At 35.5% G+C, this 21,046-nt stretch overlaps 1 protein-coding gene and 2 long non-coding RNA genes across 3 annotated transcripts in view; all 3 read right to left on the bottom strand.

The window, feature by feature from the left end:
- Tk (Tachykinin) overlaps positions 1–3,983 on the bottom strand; it is a 66,350-nt gene extending 62,367 nt beyond the window's left edge. The window contains exon 1 of the mRNA XM_034980310.2: positions 3,892–3,983. The gene's annotated coding sequence lies outside the window, so the exon portion shown is untranslated. The remainder of the gene's footprint in view (positions 1–3,891) is intronic.
- Positions 3,984–13,891: 9,908 nt separating this feature from the next.
- Positions 13,892–15,109, bottom strand: LOC117992584 (uncharacterized). The gene is made up of 2 exons (XR_011237968.1): positions 14,735–15,109; positions 13,892–14,453 (listed from the first exon to the last, which is right to left on the bottom strand). It is a non-coding gene; the product is annotated as an uncharacterized lncRNA (long non-coding RNA).
- Positions 15,110–18,700: 3,591 nt separating this feature from the next.
- On the bottom strand, positions 18,701–21,046 carry LOC138403850 (uncharacterized). Its single transcript, XR_011238014.1, has 4 exons — positions 20,656–21,046; positions 20,282–20,480; positions 19,731–19,777; positions 18,701–19,206 (listed from the first exon to the last, which is right to left on the bottom strand). It is a non-coding gene; the product is annotated as an uncharacterized lncRNA (long non-coding RNA).

Here is a 21,046-nt window from a genome sequence, read left to right as displayed (position 1 = left end):
TTTTGATTATTACGAATAATTAATTACTGTGTAGTTAGCCACCATACAACAATATGTTGGTAACAGTATTATATTCACCACCCACCCTTAATAATCGTATGGTTCAACAGGGATTGAAAGTAACTTAAAAGTCATATTTTCTCTTCTTCTGTTGGTTTGTCCTTCAACGCGATTTTTTGCATGGGTATAGTTAAAGACCTAGAGAGTGGAAAAGGCTACTTTTTATCCCGGAAAATCAAAGAGTTCCCACGGGATTTTTAAAACCTAAATCCACGCGTATGAAGTCGCCAACATCAGCTAGTTTTAAATACATATAAAAAATAGCAGAAACGGCAGGATTCGAACTTATGTCTCTCCTCTTGACCATTAGGCTATGGTTCACGAGTAGAATTAAAAGGAAATAACTGTTCACAATAAATATACAAAAATTAATAAAATCGAAACGACCACAATGAAAAGTCAAAGGTTTTTTTCGATTATCAAGATAGACGTTGGGGTCCCAAAGTGCTAAAATAGTGACCTAGCACCGGAAAGCACAGCGTTGGAAGACCTTCCTGTAGGCAGACGACATCAAACAAATTGCTGCAGGGAGCCGCTGGATTCAGGCGGCGCGGCGCGGCGCAAGACCGTGACGCGAGGAAGTCCTTACAGGAGACCTATGCCCAGCTGTGGACGTCTATCGATTGATAATGATGATGATGATATTATTTAGATAAGTAGAATCAAGATAGAGATCCAATAAAAAAGTGGCTTTAAAAAATTGTAGCCAGTTCTACGTTGCAGCAACGTAGCATATTTGTAGCGCTACGACGCGACGTAGCACTATCGTGTGGACTGTGGAGGGTCCAGTAGCTTGTTTTATAATCATAATGATGAAGATCAGATAAGGGCGCCTTTATACCCTAATCTGTAAATATTCTGTAATTAATGATTTTAAGCTTATTTAGTGGTTTGGTTTATTTTAATGTAGATAACGGGTACATGCCACGAATAATTTGGCGTTTTTTATTGGTCAATATTTCATTATTTGTTATATTCAATGTATATTTGTGTGTAATAAAGAATTTTAACTTTATAAGGTTAAAAATAACAATTTTGGACGATTTGTAGCGTCGAAAATAAAGGTAAGTACCCACTTTTAAGATTACTAAAGAGTGAATACCTTTGATTTATTTTTGATATCAAAGCCAATTACTTTAGTATCTTGACTACTATTAAGTTTACAAGTTAAATCTATAAAAGTTAATTCTTGAAAAGGTTTTTTGTTCATTCTTGAAACGTTATCTTGATTTTATTGTAGTTTTTCCATTGTAAGATTTAAAAGAGTCTTTTGTGATAGAATTTAGGTTGCTTACTGGATTTATTTTAATACCTATTCATAAACCTACCTACGATTTGTTACCTACCTATTTTTATAATTCTACTATTATAACAAACAAAAATAAATCGCCAATTCAATAAACTTAGGTACCAAATATCTACTTAGATTTTTATCCTAACGTGTGGCCTTAGCCTTTCTTATTTTATTTTATTTTATTCAGATACAAGTTAGCCCTTGACTGCAATCACACCTGATGGTAAGTGACGATGCAGTCTAAGGTGGGAGCGGGCTAACCTGGAAGGAGTATGGTAGTATTTATGAAACCCATACACCTTTGGTTTCTACACGGCATCGTACCGGAACGCTTAATCGCTTGGCGGCATGGCTTTGCCGGTAGGGTGGTAACTAGCCACGGCCGAGGCCTCCAACCAGACCAGACCAGAAATGCAGAAATTATAAAATTTCAAATCCCTGCTAGGAATCGAACCCGGGACCTCCCACTAATAAGACCACAGCGCTTACCACTGCGCCAGGGAGGTCGTCAAAATTAAAACTTATTCTAAGAGAAGACCTGTTATTTTAGATCATGATGATTTTATAAGTAGTAAACATTATAATTATAATATGTTTGTTGACAATACAACAGAAAAAACTGTTTCATGGGATAACAGAAAGTTCAAAACCTAGGTAGTATATATATTAATTCTATGAAGACTGAGTTACCTACTAGTTCTGAACTTTTAAAATATCCTCTCTTAATTCATAATTCATATTTTATACAAATCACAACTACAAGTGATCAAGCGAAGGAAACGGTTAGGTACTAGGTAAGTATACTTACTAGTTAAGGTAAGTATACTTTCATAGTAGTACACAGTAAAGTTTTATACTTAGTACAACTCAAAAATAAAACTTTTCATCTTTATGCAAAGTTTTGCCAACTTACCTATCTATTTATAATAATTTTGAGTCACAAATCCATTGACAAAGTTTAATTTATGGAAAGAGTGATTTACTTCCTATTTACTTGTTATAAGTTATAAGTTTATAACTTATAATGATCATAGTATCGTTTCCGTAGAGCGAAATGTCACTAAGTGCTAAAATGGCGATTTTTTATTAATGCCTGAACTCTCCATATTTTTATGCATGTTTCTGACTATTTCAATCTACACTAATATTATAAAGAGGAAAGATTTGTATTTTAGTATGTTTGTAACAAATAAACTCAAAAACTACTGGAACGATTTAAAAATATTTTTTTCACCATTAGAAAGCTGCATTATTCCCAAGTGACATAGGCTATACTTTTTTAATTAGAGATCCATGCGAAAATTGTAATAAGGTACCCGTGCGAAGCTGGGTAAGTCGTTAGTCTATACTAAAATTATAAAGAGGTAAAGTTCGTAAGTTTGTTTGTAGGGAATAATCTCTGGAACTACTGAACAGATTTTGAAAATTCTTTCACCGGTAGAAAGCTACATTATACCTAAGTAACATAGGCTATATTTTATTTTCAAAAAAGGTAGAGATCCTACGAAAATTGTAATCTGTCCCGTGCGAAGTCGGGGCAAGTTAGTAAGATATCATTTTTTTAAAATCTAAATTAAAAGTAAAAAAAAAGAAGTGTTTAATTAAGCTAGTGCGAAAACACATATTAACATGTTGAATCTTGAAGTTTAGGTAGGTAGTTAACATAATATATAGGTACCTAAATAAAGTAAGTTATTTTTTCCTATTTTAAAAATGTTATTATTGTATCAAAGTCTTGCTTGTTTCCAAATTCACTAAAACATTTTATTTAAGTTTATAACAGAGTTCGTTCGTTATACTTAAAATATGAAAGTGAAAACTAAGTATCTAAATAATTTTAATTACATATCAAAAATTTCGAACCGGCAGGAATCGAACCCGCGTCTCCTGGGATCGCGCCCGACCCGACGCTCTGATCACTAAGCTACGGTACACTTGCTGCCAGTGACGCTGGTTCGATTCCTGCCGGTTCGCATTTTTTGATACCTATGTATTTAAAATTAGTTAGAATGTGTAGATATTTCTATTGCCACTATAATAACACAAATAATAAAAAATTAAAAATGGCCGCCATAATAATTTAAATAAAGTGTTTTCTTGTACAATGGTAAGTACGGAACCCTTCACGTGCGAGTCCAACTCGCACTTGACCGGTTTTTATTTCTTTCGTATCTAAGTTTAGTCATTTTCGACTGAGTGACGATAATATGCGATTATACGAAGAAAAGTAGGTATATTTTAAGTAGGTAGTACAAACTTTTTTTTATGGCGGAAAAATATACTTTCACGGGATAAAAGAAAGATTTGAAAAATACAATAAGTAATTATTCGTAATTATTTTTGTAAAGGTATTGAAAATATTTTTTTTTATGTTCTTTTCATAATATAAAGATAGTAAAGTTAAACTCTTCATCGAAGGATTTTAAACCAAGGAAACTAAATCCCACTACTTTGCGTCTTTTACGCATAAAAAAAAATTCACCATTAAAACTCCTATAAAATATAATTTAAACATAGATACTTATTACTAAACTTACCTTCGAAGTTTGAAAAAAACTGCAACTTAAATATTCTTCATAACTAGCCGCAAACTTTTCAATATTGCACCCGTACCGTAACGCGGGAAATTGGTTCACAACTGATGGAAAGCGCGCGAAAACACCTATACTTACGCGGATTTCCACCAATCAGGGCCGCCGTACCACGCAAACTCTGCCCCCGCTCCACCAATCAGATTACAGCACTTAAAAACTTTAATAGGTTTTTCATGTCCGCTCTTTTAGTTGTAGTAATTATTGTTACATTATTATATTTTATCTGTCGTTTGTTTATGATAAGCTTGTCGCCATCTTGTCGCTTTTTGTTGATTGTCGTAAATTATACCGTGGGTGTTTCATGGTATTTAAATAGTGAACCCAGCCCGGCTTATTTCGAGTGGAATTTTTTGAAAATCCTTTCAGTAGGAGTCTACATTAAAAAGAAAACCTACATGCAATATTCTCGAGTTTTAGACCTAGCGATTTGAGCTGTAGGTACCTATGTTGATATTTGATATGTTAACTTTAAGTTGCCTCCCACTCCAAAATTAAAATGCCTGTAACTTTGTAAATATTTATTGGATTTTCATATTTTTTTCAGCGTACGTCATTATTTTTATCTCAGTTCAAATTCAAAAGTAGGAAAATACCCAATTACGATCCCAACGAAAATCGTTTTTTCGACGTAGTTTATAGTTACTAAGTATTTTTTAAAGCTTTCTGACTTCGACCTTCTATTCGGAAGTTCGGGGTTTGATCCCTGTCACGCACTTCTAACTTACGTACTTAGTTAACATTTTAAACAAGATACTTACGTGGTTAACATTTTAAACAATTAAGTAAATACACTTACGTAGTTAACATTTTAAACAAGATACTTACGTAATTAACATTTTAAACAATTAAGTAAATACACTTACGTAGTTAACATTTTAAACAAGATACTTACCTACGTGGTTAATATTTTGAACAATAAAGTAAATACACTTACGTAGTTAACATCTTAAACAAGATACTTACGTGGTTAACATTTTAAACAATTACGTAAATATATTATATATTTATACACATTATAAGTTTTCACATTTCATTCCACCCCAAATAACTTTCTAAAAATCCTTTCTGCTGCATCCATACTTTCTAAAAGAAACATTCTCCAATATTAAGATATTTTTAAGTTACCTCGTAGGTATCACGTTTGTTACCTAACAATTTCATATTTTTATATACTTATTTTTAATTTTAATATTTAATATGTTATATCAGTAGATATATAAATAACGAGATTAGTTTGCTTGAGTAAGCATTATAATAGTATAGGTAGGTACCTACAATACTAAAATTAATCAAGCAGCAGAAAAAACATTTTATTCTAATATTTTGCAGTTTATTACCTAAGATTTTATTTTCGTACTTTATAACATTGTCATCTGATATTTGTGTTTATTGGTTTGTTCTTCAATCATGTCGCAAGGTAAGGACGATGTGATTTTTTATATGACCATAGTTAACGACCTGTAGAGTTTTATAAGGCTATTTTTATCCCCAAAAATTTCCCACTGCATTTTAAAAACCCTAACTCTATACCAATGCAGATTAATAATACAAAATCTGTAGGTAGGTAGGAAGTCCCGCAAATTGCTATTGCGCTGGAACTATGTCTCATTAACATCGAAATGACGTCATTTTGACGTCAGCCGAAACAAAAATATAACATCATTAGGGCGATTTCGTAAAACCTGCATCAATCATTATTACAATCTCAATTGTTGTGATTGGCTGAATTTGTGCTATTCTTGTTGCAACAATGCATTCTAGCCAATAGCAAGCGAGCGTCAACCAATCAGAGGTGATTGCGATCGTGACATTGTAGCTGTCATTCTACCACAATCGCGCAGCAGCTCGAAACTTCAGTCTAGCGCTGACGTCACTAAAATGGCGGCTACGCGCATTAGCAATTTGCGGGACTTATACTTCGTGCGCATCTTAACAAATATTTTATGTACTTCTCTATAGATAGTTCGCGAGCATGGTAAATTGTTTCAGTCTTGAGACTTGTAGTAAAATAGTTTTGATACCCTTAACCTTATATGCCCCCAATTATTACTTGGATTTAAACTCGTTTATATTAATAGTCATTATATTAATAGCCCTGTAAGGCGGGCTATTGGATAGGTAAGTAATCAAACACCGAATGCTGGAGTAAAGGTACAAGTTCGAGATGGGCTGCAGACGGCAAACTGCAACCGCAAACTGCAAACAACACTACTGGTTTCTATTAGAGTATGATTGTATGGGGACCAGTAGTGCCGCGACAGGACTGTGACAGCTGGTGACAGCACTGTTGCGGCAGCGCTGCTGCGTGTAGCGTGATTCGGAATCATACCTTTAATCTGTATGAGATTGATTCCGAGCGCGGCAACACTGCGGCTTGCAGCCGAGGCCACAAATTCATAGAAACACACTGGTCGATTACGAAAAACCTGCATCAATCATTATTACTATCGCAATTGTTGTGATTGGCTGAATTTATGGTAGAAATTCTTGTTGCAACAATGTAGCCAAGGGCCAAGAGTGAGCGACCATTAACCAATCAGAGATGATTGCGATCGTGACATTGCAGCTGTCATTCTACCGCAATCCAGCGGCAGTGCACAGCGGTGTCGCTTGCAGTTTGCAGTCTGCAGCCGTTCTCGGACTTGTACCTTAAACCTGAAAATAATTTTTATTGGATACACTTTTTATATCCTATAGGTAATTACTCATCTCCTTTTCAGAAAGAAAAATAATTATGTAAGTACCTAATATAAGTACATATGTAGATACATTTTTTTAGGGTAGCAACGGAACCCTATTACTAAGCCTCCACTGTACTTTCATCCGTTCGTCCGTCCGTCCGTTTGTATTTCTGTCAGCGGGCTGTATCTCGTGAGCCGTAATAGGTAGAGAGTTAAAATTTTCACAGAATGTGGTTTTCTATTTCCGCTATAACAACAAATAATAAAAATTTCTAAATTAGGTGCCATAAATATTAAAAGATTTTTGAAAATTTAATCTCTAAAGGTACACAACAGGGGTTTGGAATTTGTGAAGTTCGTGCGGAAGAAGAGGACGATATATAAACTAGATGATGAATGAATTCTTTAATTTTCCGGTACGAAAATTCGGGATAGTCTATCTACTCTGTACCAAATTTCATCAAAATCGGTTGAACGGTTGGGCCGAGAAAAGCTGGTAGACAGACATAACTACACACTTTCGCATTTATAATATTAGTATGGAAGTATGGATGGATATGGATTAAAGAAACCTAGTCTTTTCCGTAAAACGGAATAACTGAATGTTAAAATTAGTGCCACAGTTCTAACTTTATTCCTAAGTACCTCTACCTAAAGTTAAAGAACTTTTTAAAACGTAATGGACTAAGAGCCAGCGCGTGCCAGACCTTCGTTATTTTATAAAAGCTGAAAGTTTATCTGCGTATTGTCCCCAAAACTGGGAGGAACGTTGGTTTGGATGTTTATTTGGATCATGGTGGCTTTGGGAGATACCAGGTAATAAAGGTGAAAAAATACCTTACATCAAATTATAAAGTGTAATTTCTTATATTTTTTTCGGAATAGTATTAGAAACCACGTCATGCATTGCCAGACACTTAGTATGTTGACAACGCCATGCCAGAAACCTTTCAAATTAAGTCTGGCGTGGGTTCCCACGACACTATGTGTCTGGCAATGCATGACGTGATCTCTAATACTAGCTACGCCGAAGGAAATATAAAAAAATTAGACTTTAGGTATACTTTGACGCAAGATTTTTTACACCTTTATTACCTGTTATCTCCCAAAGCCACCATGATCCAAACAAACATTCCTCTCAGTATTGGGGACAATACGCAGAGAAACTTTCAGCTTTTATAAAATAACGAAGGTCTCGCACGCGCTGACTCTCTCTATAAAGAAACTGCATACGGAAAACTTGACTTAACTTTAGTACAGTAGCCACTAGCGGTCAACTCAGAGCCATTAGAGAGCTTTTACCGGAAATACAAAAGTTTTAAAGCAACTGGACCACAAGTAAAGTAAAAGGTCCAAAAGACAAGGTGCAGTTCTTAATAAGAACTAAGAATTAAATCAGTTTGATCCCACCCTCCTTAGGTACGTATTAAAGTTTTATTTTATTTTATTTTTTGTACAATCATTTATTTCTTCTTTTAAAATATAATTCCAGATAAGTTTTGGTATGTACCTACTCAGTGTTTAATTGTGTTTGGGTATCATTGTAACTCATTTTGCTAATCTATATACCTAATGAACTTTTCTATTGTATGCAATGATTATACTTAAATTATAATCTGTATATATAAAATTCAAAGTCCTGACTGACTGACTGACATATATATCAACGCACAGCCTAAACGGCTGGTCCTAAAGACATGAAATTTGGAGGGTCTATTCTTTGTGAAGAGTAGGTATCAGCTAAGAAAGGATTTTTCGAAATTCCACCCCTAAGTGGGTTAAATGGGGGATGGAAGTTTGTATGAAAGTCGGTCATTTCTCAAGTTATTTGCATGAAAATTGGTATTTGGGTTTTCGGTCACAAATGAAGAAATACGTGTTTCACGATTTTTGGAAAATCTAAATATATAAAAGGAAAGGGTCACTGACTGACTGACTTACTGACTGAATGAGATTGACTGACTGATCCATCAACGCACAGCTCAAACTACTGGACGGATCGGGCTGAAATTTGGCATGCAGATAGCTGTTATGACGTAGGCATCCGCTAAGAAAGGATTTTTGCAAATTCAACCCCTAAGGGGGTGAAATAGGGGTTATAAATTTGTGTAGTCCACGCGGACGAAGTCGCGAGCATAAGCTAGTAATCTATATGTAACATCTCTCTTATACTTACACTCATGCAATAAATGAATAAAACTAAATCTAAATCTAAATCTTTTACTATCTTGTAAGTACCACGTAGTAGGTACCTATTATATGGAGTATATCATCAAGAAGTTCCCACCCTCACCACCTGGGTGTCTGGTGCACTTCGACCGTCCGCTGCGCCAGATCCTTCTTTCCACGCACGTGCAAACTGTGGAACCAACTCCCATCGGCGGTGTTCCCACTAGATAATGACATGGGGTTATTCAAGGGGCGGACCAACAAATAGGCTACTTGACTCATATCTAATTTCGTCCAATAAATGATTATTTATTATAGTATTTTGCTTAAAACAACGAAATATATCAATAACAATTATTAAAAACGCAGGATGGATATATGAATCCAATTTAAAAAAATACAATTTTTATTTTTATTTGAAACGCAGAAAACGCTGTCAGCCATGATGTGACGTCATTAAATATGTAAACAAAGAAATGTCATTCCTATGTCACGCGAGGACTAACGTAGTATCCATATATATAAAATTTAGAGTCCTGACTAACTTATATATCAACGCACAGCCTAAACATCTAAACAGCTGGTCCTAGATACATGAAATTTGGTGAGTGTGTTCTTTGTAGGTAAAGAGAAGGTATCCACTAGGAAAGGATTTTTTGAAATTCCACCCCTGAGTGGGTTAAATGGAGGTTTGAAATTTATGAAGTCTACGCGGGCGAAGTCACGAGCATAAGCTAGTTTTTATATATTTCTAAAAACTCATAGTAAACGTAAAAAAATATCGTTTTCTCTTTATAAATTGAATAAGTTATTAAGTAAGACTTACAACAAAGTGATCTTTGCAAAAATAAATTTGGGTTGAAGTCGTTAGTCATATAGGATCCCTTTAAGCAAGTCTTTGCGTGTTACGTATATTTATTTCACTGGGCACTCTAATCCACAACTTTCCTGTGGTCTTTATCGATGCGTTTTTTACATTCTCGGATGATACAATAACGATAATTACTATATTTTCATGTAAACTAGTATAGAAGTCATGTTTATTAAACTTTGGTAGGTTATGCTCAGTATATATAATGTACTCTGTGGTTATGCTGTTGTTTACAAATGCATGACGTCAGAGCACAGATAATCTATCGGCCAAACATGGCCGACAGTGTTTTCACCTGTCTAAGAAAAATATTTTTTTAAATTAAAGTTTTACGGTTTTTAGGGCGCAAAAAAATATAGTGTTAATTTTTTTGATATAATAGGACAAATATTAACCATTTAAGACCAACTTAAAAAAATTGTCAAGTAGCCTATTCCTAAAAGGCCGGCAACGCATCGGCAGTTACTCTGGTGCTGCAAATGTTCATGGGCGGCGGTATAATCACTTAACATCAGGTGACCCATCTGCTCGTTTGCTCGCTATCTCTATTTTAAAAAAAAAGTTGTATATAAGTATACAGAGGCAGATTATCCATAAGGCAAACGAGGCACGTGCCAAGGGGCGCAAGGTTACGAAGGGGCGCGCGCGATCATGTAGAGTTCCATTATAAGTCCTGCAAATTGCTAATGCTCTGGAACAATGTCTCATTAACATCGAAATGACGTCATTTTGACGTCAGCCGAAATAAAAATATATCATCAGCTCGAAACTTCAGTCTAGCGCTGATGTCACTAAAATGGCGGCCACGCCTATTGGCAATTTGCGGGACTTATACATGAAACTTACACCATGTGCCTAAGTAATTAGGACAATCGTATACCTATTTCAACAATACCAACGGACCTAACGGTCTAACAATTAATAAGTAGGTAGATATGAGTACTTCGTAATAACGATTTGAAACTAATCACAGAAACTGGAATAGAATTGACTCAGTGAAGAATGGAAGTAAGTAATATAAACTTTGTGTTTGCTTTGAACGTTTCATTCAATCGAAGATTACAATCCTTCATCTTATCGTATAATCAACAGTATAACATACTCTACCGACAGTTTTGTCAACGGTAAGTACTGGTTGCTAAAATGGCGGCCACGCGCATTAGCAATTTGGCGGAATTATACTGTCTGACAAAGCTCTTTTGGCACTTCAATGACATTGACAGGGGGGCGCTGTTGGAGAACAAAGGCTTAGACTATTAAAACTAGAATAAAGGGGACACTTGACGGCAACGTTAGTTCCGATTTTCGCCACGCGCCATAAAAGCCTTGTAACACTGTACCTACCTAAGTACCATTTTAGTGACGTCAGCACTAGACTGAAGTTTCGAGCTAATGGTATAGGTATTTTTATTTCGAATGACGTCAAAATAACGTCATTTCGATGTTAATGAGACATGGTCCCAACGCAATAGCAATTTGCGGGACTTATAATGGAACTCTACATGATCGCGCGCGCCCCTTCGTAACCTCGCGCCCCTAGGCACGTGCCTACCTACTTTGTGGTTTAAAAATTAGCTATAGTTGCGACAGGTTGAGATGGTAATCGGGATATGAGGCGGGTGGAAGCCCCGCACACCCGCACGTCATCCGTGCCCGCCCGCACCGGGTTAGCACGGGCGTTGTGCGGGTGTGTGGGGCGTTCCCTCCCTGATTGCCATCTTAAACTGTCGCGTACTATACAGTTTATGTCTATGATGGCCGTGTCACACACACAGATGGACTGGACGAAACTATAGGGTTTCTTGTTTTACTATACGGAATCCTAAAAAGGAAAGGGCACGCAATTTTAATTTAGAGCACTCAACTTATTGTGCTGCTCTTTTGAAATCAGTAAACGCTTTCCTCTCTATTCACTAAGTTTTCAACTACTTAGTGGAGAAGCTGTAATAAGATCGCAGTCACCGACACGGAGTACCAACTGAATATAAATTAGCTATGAATTAGGGTTCCGTACCAATAAGTAAAATCCATGTAGGTACCTACCTACCAACCTAGTTACCTATTTAATATTAAATAGCTATGATTTTGTCATTCCGTACAAATATATTATTTGTACGGAATTACAAAATCATATAGTAAAAAATAAACCTTTATCATCATCGTGATCAACCTATCGGCAGCACACTACTGAGCACGAGTTTCCTCTCAGAATGACAAGGATATGACCATAGTCTACCATGCTGGCCAAGTGAGGATTAGCTTAGCAGACTTCAACACACCTTTAAGAACATTATGAAGAGCTCTCAGGTATGCAGGTTTCCTCACGATCCTCACGATGATTTCCTTCACGGTTAAAGCAAGTGATAGGTAGGTATTTAATTGCTCAAAACACACAAAACTCCGCGACGTTAGGGTTACGTGCCCCGGATCTCCACGCATCACCACTCTGAGATAGTTAGGAGGTTTTACTGTTAGAGCGAGATAGGTAAATGCATTTAACTTGAAGCTCTTATTAGAACGTGACAAAATGATTATTGTTTTGTCCTTATCACCGTGGCCACTTTTTTTGTTTGGCAAAATGTATTTAGTACGTTTTGGCAGTTTTGGCAAACAAAGTGAAGTGAGGTTATGTTGACTCAAGTATTGTAAATAAATAATTGATTCGTTTTGTTGTTTTTTGTGTTTGAAGTTATTGTACAATGGTGGGTTGCAGTATACTAGGCTACAATAGCCGAATCGAACGTAAAATAGACGGAATAACATTTTTCAAGTAAGTAGGTAGGTATCTCTGCTGGAGCGAGAGGGACTGAGGGGGCCACGCTAGTAGCATATCTGGACATATCTGTGACAATCGTACTTTTGACGTGACACTGTTGATACCTAGAGCAAATATTTATGGCGGGTCCATTATATTATATCGCGATAACGCGATTTTTGATAAAGGAAAACTTATTTCAGGAACTTAGGAAAATTTTCAGTTTTCTTTAGCAATTAGCAGTGCCATCTATAATTATACATTTAAACCATTTTGGTTTTAGAAAGCTACACAAGATGGGTCTGATACCTCAGTGCACGTACCCATTTACAATAGCCATCCCATCACAACTTTTAACTTTTCGGGAAGATGGCGCTATAATTTTTATTATTTTATTATACGTTGTAATATTATTAATTTCTTTTTATTTTAAAAATAGTCAACTTTTTATTTATGTTTAATTTATGAGTAAAAAGTTAATCAATTGTAAAAATTGAAGTTAACATTGGCATAGACAAGACAAGTTACGGTTCTACTTCTATAAAGTTTTATATTCAATGTACTCTGTGGTTTTAAAGTTTGTGCCTGTCACAGACTACAGTGTATATAGGGAGATAGACTGGTAAGTCGGGCCGTCAAGGCGCCCACTTGAAAAGCGCCATCTAGGAGACGGGTTTGGTACTAAATACAGCCAATACCCAGTATATATACCTACCTATATACATACTTTATAGTTTTTTAAATTAGGTAGGAATGTGGTGTTTGATTTGCGGGAGTTTTGAATGGATAATGGTACTTATCTCGGCAATACTGATAATTACCAATATCACAATGGCATTTAACTCCCGCCAATCAAATTTAATTCAAAAATTAAACACAACTTATAATAAGTTATTTAAACTTTTTCAATTTATTTTTTTTATAATAAATATCAGCATCACATTTAAGTGGATCTCTTGAATCAAAAAAGTGAATTTTTCCATTTAAAATAAAATTAATATCTTTGCACCAGTTATTTATAAAAAAAATGACAGTTTCCTTGTTTAAAAAATTAATAATTTTGTCGCTATGTGAGCTACATGATATAAAGTTAAAATTTATATTTGATAATAGTATTAATTTTACGTACTCTTGTATTTTATTTTTATTACTTCTGTTTTTCAAAATTTCAATTACGTGATTTTCGATCTCAGCGAAGCAATCAAAAATGTTTCTCGTCGGATAACATAGCCATCCTTTGTCATTGTATTCGCTAATTTTAATATGTTTATGAAAAGCCTCCAGTTCCTTACTTTTAAACACTTCAATGCATTCAGGACAACTTTTGAAAACTTTTTTTTTGCACTTTTGTCACAAGCCATCCACTGCAATATGCTACTGCCGCACACCTCTCTACATCTGTCGGAGATTTGCCTTCAATTAGTTTATTTGTATTTATATTTTCAATGTTCAAATCATTAAAATCTATTTCTATATTTTCTGTGTTTTCTTCGTTACTCTTTTCGCTACTTTTTATAAGATTTTTTAAATTGTTTAGGCAAAAGTCCCCATCTTTTTCACAATTTGCCCCGACAGAATGAGGAGATGTTAAATTATTTACCATTAACGTCTTATATGCTGCTTGAAACCCATATGCATTTGGCATATTGTTTGAATGGCCCTGTGCTCTTATTGCACCAAAAAAGTTTTCCAAGGGGTCCTGATTGAAATGTCGTAACAAAAGTGAAGTTACATTGAGGGACTTTAAATGATTGATTAATAACTGGAACCCTTCAATTGTTTTTATCCAGCTCGAAATTGATGGAACAGAGGCTTTTCTCCCATCCATTTGTAACAAAGACCATGGACTTCAATACTGGCAAACTTTTTCTCCATAACTGGTGATGAGGAGATTTGGGAGTTACAGCAGTTCTATAAATTTTACCGTTTCTTATTTTGCTGTAACTCCCATTTACAGAATCAAATAATTCGTCCATCAATATTAACAAATCGGCCGTGTCTTTATTTTCAGCTGGAAGTTGCCCACAATCTAAAAAGAAAAAAAGGACATGTTAAATACTCATAAAATAAATTATAATAAGTAAAAATTAAAATATTCTATTCTACTAATTAATAAGAATGGAACACAATACACAAATAAGCTGGATAGCCTAGTGGTTATGACGTCGTCTCCTACTCTGTAGTGACCCGGCGGTGGAGTGATCATGATGATCATGATGAAGTAGAAAACCTTGCAAAAAGAGTAAAATCCACCAACTTTGACAATGGTAAAGAGAGCAATGTACATCAGTATACAAATCAAGTAGGTACCTGCCATATATCCAAGAGCAACGCCGACTGTCCGACTGAATACCTGAGTGCAGTGTTTCACTTTCATTTTAGGTATTAGTTTGGGCACAACATGTTGCGCCGTTAATTTAGGCACCAAGCGGACACCTTTATAGCCTGGCTGCCTGTGGTACATTTCTTCTAAATGCTGCCATTTTGCAACTTTTTGCTTCCCATCTTGGGTAAACATTAAATTTTTGTTCAACAAATTATTTCTTATACCCTTCATCAGATGGGGTGCATCAAATAAAGGAAAAATCTTTTTTTTATTTAATTCAAAAAAACCCACCAGTCCATTCTTTGTTGTCTCTTAAATATTCTATTCTAGTCTCATTTAGTAAACTGTTTATAGCAGCTCGGTTTGATGCCCCCTGCAGGGTTATGCTGTATCTCAGTGGCACACTAATTTCGTGAAAATTTCTAATAATTACATGTCAAACTCAAATTTTCTATTCGCTAACGTCAGTTTTTAACGAAGATGACGTCATAGACAATGACTCTTGATCATAGCCATTAATGGTATGGAAAAGAAACCGGAAATGCTTTTTCACGTAATGTTTTCGTATCGATAGTTTTTAAAACTCTATTCACTAAGCAAAAATGACAGTTTGCAATTGGAAACTTTATTAGGTGGCAATGATCGTTTTAACAACTAGTCGGGACCAGTGTTTTGCGACTCTCCACTATAATGCGTCCGTTTTATAGAGGTAATAAATTTTTAGCAATCTCAACGAAATGTAGAGATGTTTTAATTTCGAAGGATTATTAATTTCAAATAGACTCAATTCAGCCCGTTTTTTGTTAATAATTGATGAAAATTATTAGTAAATACCTATTAAAAAAGTAATACTTAGGTACCTATGAGTAGTAAATAGGTAATAAATATGATAATTCAGTGTTGTGAGTTCAATTATTATTTATATTTTGTGGTTATGTTAATGTTGTAGATAATACCTAGGAATCTAATCAAAATATGGGTCGTGAAGTTTTGATGGGGCAAGACGAGGAGCAGCGCCAACAAATTACAAAACGCGCTACAGATACACAGGCGCAGGCTGCGCGATATGACACAATGGAGCTGCCAGAGAAGAGTTCATTGTGAACTTTTGTCTGAGCAATTATTGGAAGAACTCAAGCCTCACCTCCAAGCCGTTCGACAGCTGTTCGTAATGAACTAAAAGTAAGTCTCATGTACCTACTACTTAACTCTAGTCCTAGTCAAAACCATGTCATAGCTTAATAAATAGGTAAGTACTAAGTAGGTCTTCCTTCCTGCGTCGCTCCCTCAATTTTGAGGATCGTGGCTCCCTTTTGATATGATCTTTGCTACGATGTGACTAAGTAGGTACTTACCTACTAAATAATTAGTAGGTAAGTATTTATTTAATATACTTACTTATGATCTTTTGTAAGACAATGATTAGCTTTTGCCTTCAATTATGTACCTATCACATTCATAACAACCAACAAAACAGAAAATTACTGACCTTTACCTACCTACTTAGAATAGGTACTTTTTGTTGTACCTATTCTACTCTGTTTACAACCTCTCACACTGCCAAGCGTCACTGGTCAAAATCTCTAATAGAAATAAGAGCTTCCCTGTCCACTTTTACTGTCTTTTTCTCTTTATTGTTACAACTTTCTGGGGTACAAAATCCATACTTTCATACTAACATTGATTAGATGATTGATTTTGGTGAAATTTGGTACAGAGTTAGCTTGCACATCGCGGGGAAGAACATAGGCTACTCTTTATCTCGGAACATCAAAGAGTTCCCACGGGATTAGTTAAAAACCTAAATCCACCATCTAGTAACAAATAAAAATAAAAATCTGCAATTTAGTACCTATATTGAGGAGTTAGGAAAATATTGAAATTAATAATTTAACATGAAAATTTACTAATATTTGTTGTAGATCCTGGCAGCTCTGCATGTTTATGCAACGGGAACATACCAGCGCCCAATGGGGGCATCTATTTTAAATAAAATGTCCCAACCCACCTTTAGCCGAAGTCTGAGGTAACCGATGCACTCAAACCTCAATGCTTGGGAAGTACTCACTAAGTACTTAGTTTCCTGCATCCCAAAGGGAAAGGAAAATAATTATGCAAAAGTAAGTTAATAACGTGAAACTAATTAGCATATTATCTTCTAATTATATATAAAAAGAAAAGCTGTCTGACTAACTGCTTAGCTGTATCATCGCACAGCTAAAGCTACTGGAAGCTACAGCTAAGAATGGAGCTTTATTAATGTCATTCTGCTATCGGTCTGTCTGTCAGTTTGTTTGTACGTATGTCACAGGTGTCCTTAGCTCGTGGCACATTATTCTATTACATCATCATCATAATCAACCCATCGCCGGCTCACTACAGAGCACGGGTCTCCTCTCAGAATGAGAAGGGTTTGCCCATAGTCTACCACGCTGGCCATGTGCGGATATGGAGAACTCTCAGGCATGCAGGTTTCCTCACGATGTTTTCCTTCACCGTTAAAGCAAGTGATATTTAATTGCTTAAAAAGCACATAACTCTGAAAGGTTTAGGTGTGTGCCCAGAATCGAATCCCCGACCTCCTGAATAGGAGGCAGACGTCTTAACCACTAAGCTATCACATACTTCCAGTATGTACCTACTATAGCAGCTACTAGCTGACCCACCCCGGCTTCGCGCGAGTTTTAAAAATCAGCGAGGGGTGGAGTTTCCAAAAATCTGTGTACCTACATCATAAAAGGAACCTAACCCAGTGGTTTAGTGTGTCCTAGGACTTAGTCTTTTTATATGTATAAGTTTATTATTATTGATAAAAATATCCATTATACTATGGCACACCCTATGTACAGAAATTGTCATTATATAAATTGGCATGGAAGCTTTTTTCAGGTATGTAATATATTGATTATTTCAGGGATGAAGATCAGAGTAACCAACATAGTTTAGCAAATGGTGAAGCAAAAGTGGTAATGCCACTCTCTGTGAGACACTCTCGGTGTCTCTATGTGATCAAATCGGAATCAAGGAGATCTTTTGAAGAAGCAGAGTAACCAACGTAGTAGACTCTGCCATAGAAGGCCTAGTAGAAATTAATAATTCTTAACTGTATATGATGTCTACTATCTTTGCTGTTTAAATTCAGTATAAATAATATACCGAAATTTCACATTCCTAACTTTTGTTTGGTTTTTGAGATAGACGCTGCCATAAAAATGGTCTAAGGCTCAAATCTATAGTGTGTACTTTGACTATGTTGACTCAAGTTAGACAGATAATATATGCTAGTGATATAGCGCTGCCTCGTTTTAACAGTGTCTTTAGTCTGAGCAAAGTCAACGTGCGCTCTATAGATCTCATCCTTAAACTGATAACTTTGATGGTGCTGCATTTCTTTATTTTTTAAGATAAAAAATTAATCCATATTAACATTATTAATGCGAATGTGCCTGTCTGTCTGTCTGTTTGCTAGCTTTTCACGGCCTATCTGCTCAATCGATTTTGACGTAATTTGGTACAGAGATAGCTTACATCCCTGGGAAGGACATAGGCTACATTATACCCTGGAAAATCAGAGTTCCCACAGGATTTTTATAATATATTTGTAGTCTACTCAGTGAGTTCTAGATAATGATACCACACATGCTAGGGTATGGAAAAATTCCATGCCGCTTTTTCATATGTGTAAACCCCTGGTAAATAATTTAATTGAATTTCAAATTCAATATTCGATTTAGTTAATGTTCAACACCAAATACCAAAATTTCAGGTTTGTAATATGCGGACGGACAAACGGACGTACAGACATAGCAGAATGACATCAATAGAGCTCCGTTTTTATCTTTTGAGTACTGAACCCTAAAAATAAATTTTTATTGTACAAAAACAAATTTGTCATTTCTTGAATACAACCCTATTATTAAGGAGTGTTTTTTTATTCAAAAAGCAAGAAATAAACAATTAAATTTTATTATTTAAAAAATCTAGTAACAATCATAACAATAATTAATATTCTAACTTTGATAATTTATAGTTATAAATTTTGACATAGGTAACAGTATTTAATAAGTCATAAGTATGTAATAGGATAATGTAATATATAACCTTATGGTATTATAGAAGGCACCACCCGTACCAGTTAAACAAGGAGTAAATTGTGACCTTAAGCCCCAGGTTCGATTCTTAAGCAAATGCTGATTGCTTTAACTGAAGTCCCAGGTTTGATTTCTAAACAAATGCCGATTGAATTCCAAATCTAAAGTCTACACGCATTGTCTTTGATTTGGGATAGGTACCCCATCAGCCACTCGTTCAGCTTCAGTTTGCTGCTCTAGACTAGAGCTGCAGTTTGCTTGCAGTTAGCAATTCTATTGAGAGCCGCCGCATGCCGCTCCTCGATGGCTAGCCGCCATGTCTCCAACTGGTATGCTCAGTTGGGCATGGTTCACATCCTGCTGAACTGAAATGAAAATGGTGAACTTTACGTAACATGAGATTTTGCAATCGCAAAAGTAAAAAAAATGATAATGTAAGTATAATATGACAACTAGATGAAGCCTGCTACTTTGTCCACTTGGAGTTAGACTTTTAAAATCCTGTTGGGACTCTTATTTTCCGAGGCCAAAAGTAGCCACAAACTACCTCTGTACAAATTTTCGTTAAAATCAGTTAAACGGGTGGGCAGTGAACAGCTAGCAGACAGACTGACAGGCGCTTTTATGTTTATATTAAGTAAGGATTTAATAAAGTAAAAAAAATTTACAATAATCTTAATATTATAAACTTATTAAAAGTAAAAGTTGTTTTTTTTCACTAACTAAAGGAAACTTAACCTGTATGCCATGTCTCCATAATGTTCTTTGTGGTGTGTGAAGTCTGCCAATCAACACTTGGCCAAGGTCATCTCACACTGAGAATCTTACTCAGAAGTAATGAAGGTGCTATCTATATGAAGGGATGTATGATGATAAATTAAATACTTACTTTGTCTTTTAAACTTCTTGTTGTTGGTCTCGAGCATTAAGTATGTCCTGAAAATAATAAAACTAGTTAGTCTTTATAATTAACTAGCTTATGCCTGCGACTTCGTCCGCGTGGACTACACAAATTATAAACCCCTAGTTCACCCCCGTAGGGATTGAATTTTCCAACATCTTAGCGGATGTCTACATCACACTAGCCATCTGCATGCCAAATTTCAGCCCAATCCGTCCAGTAGTTTAAGCTGAGCATTGATAGATCAGTCAGTCAGCTTTTTTTTCATATATTTATATCAAAGGTTAATTAAGTAGCTTATGCTTATCTGCATGTGTGCATCAAAATCACACACCACCCGTACATTGATATTGATATTCAAAAAAATTATATTTCACAATAGACAGGTTACTTGTGGTTAATTTTTGGATCTAATGTTATAGGTAAGGTGACATAACATAAACTGCAGCATGCGATGTAAGTATGACATCCAGTATTGTAATGTACCTATGAAATGGACTAGCATGTTCTTTGAATACTAATAGGTAAAAATAACTCACTCTTTGCCAATGTTCGGCAGTTTTGCTCTTTGGACACACCTCCAACAGCGATTAGCTGGAGGGCAACGGTTTGCCAGGTTTGTCGTACAGCGGTTCTCCAGCGGCCCTCAAGCGCGTATGGACAAGTCGCGTTGGGTCGGCGAACTCTACTAAGAGTTCGAACTGTCGGACCGACACCCTTCTAGTTGTATGTAGCCATCTATAAAGGCAAGAAGTCAGTCAAAAAGGGCAATTCATGACTCACATTCAAGTTCTATGCTGAAGAACTAATATTAACTAGGTATTATGCTACTGTACACAACAAAATCACTCACGAATACCGGTATTCTACAGTATAGTCATAGTTATTCTACATTAATATGTTTTTCACTTACTTTTCAAAACAAAACTGTAGATCGAATTAAGAAAACACCAGCTAAAAATTAAAATAAGTTTGTTTATCAAAACAAACATTTAGGTCGTAACTCGTAATGTCAATGTCAAATGTCCATAGATAATAATTGAAAACTAGTATAAGTCGTACAAATTAAAAAGTCTTACATTTCTACTACGCTTCCTGTCAGGCAGAGATATTTAATTTAGCCATATAAAGTCGATAAAATACGCTAGTATGTTAATGTTGGCCAACTGCCAAATGTTAGATATTCGTAATTAGTTAGCCACGCATTCGATACTGAATAGAAAATCACGTGACCTAAATTTCATGGATTTCCAACTGGACTCAATGTCTAACGAAAACTTTCAAAGATACAGCATAGCCCTGCT

This window comes from Maniola hyperantus, chromosome 21, assembly GCF_902806685.2.
Source record: "Maniola hyperantus chromosome 21, iAphHyp1.2, whole genome shotgun sequence".
Lineage (NCBI taxonomy): Eukaryota > Metazoa > Arthropoda > Insecta > Lepidoptera > Nymphalidae > Maniola > Maniola hyperantus.
This window is presented reverse-complemented; position numbering and strand designations above follow the sequence as displayed.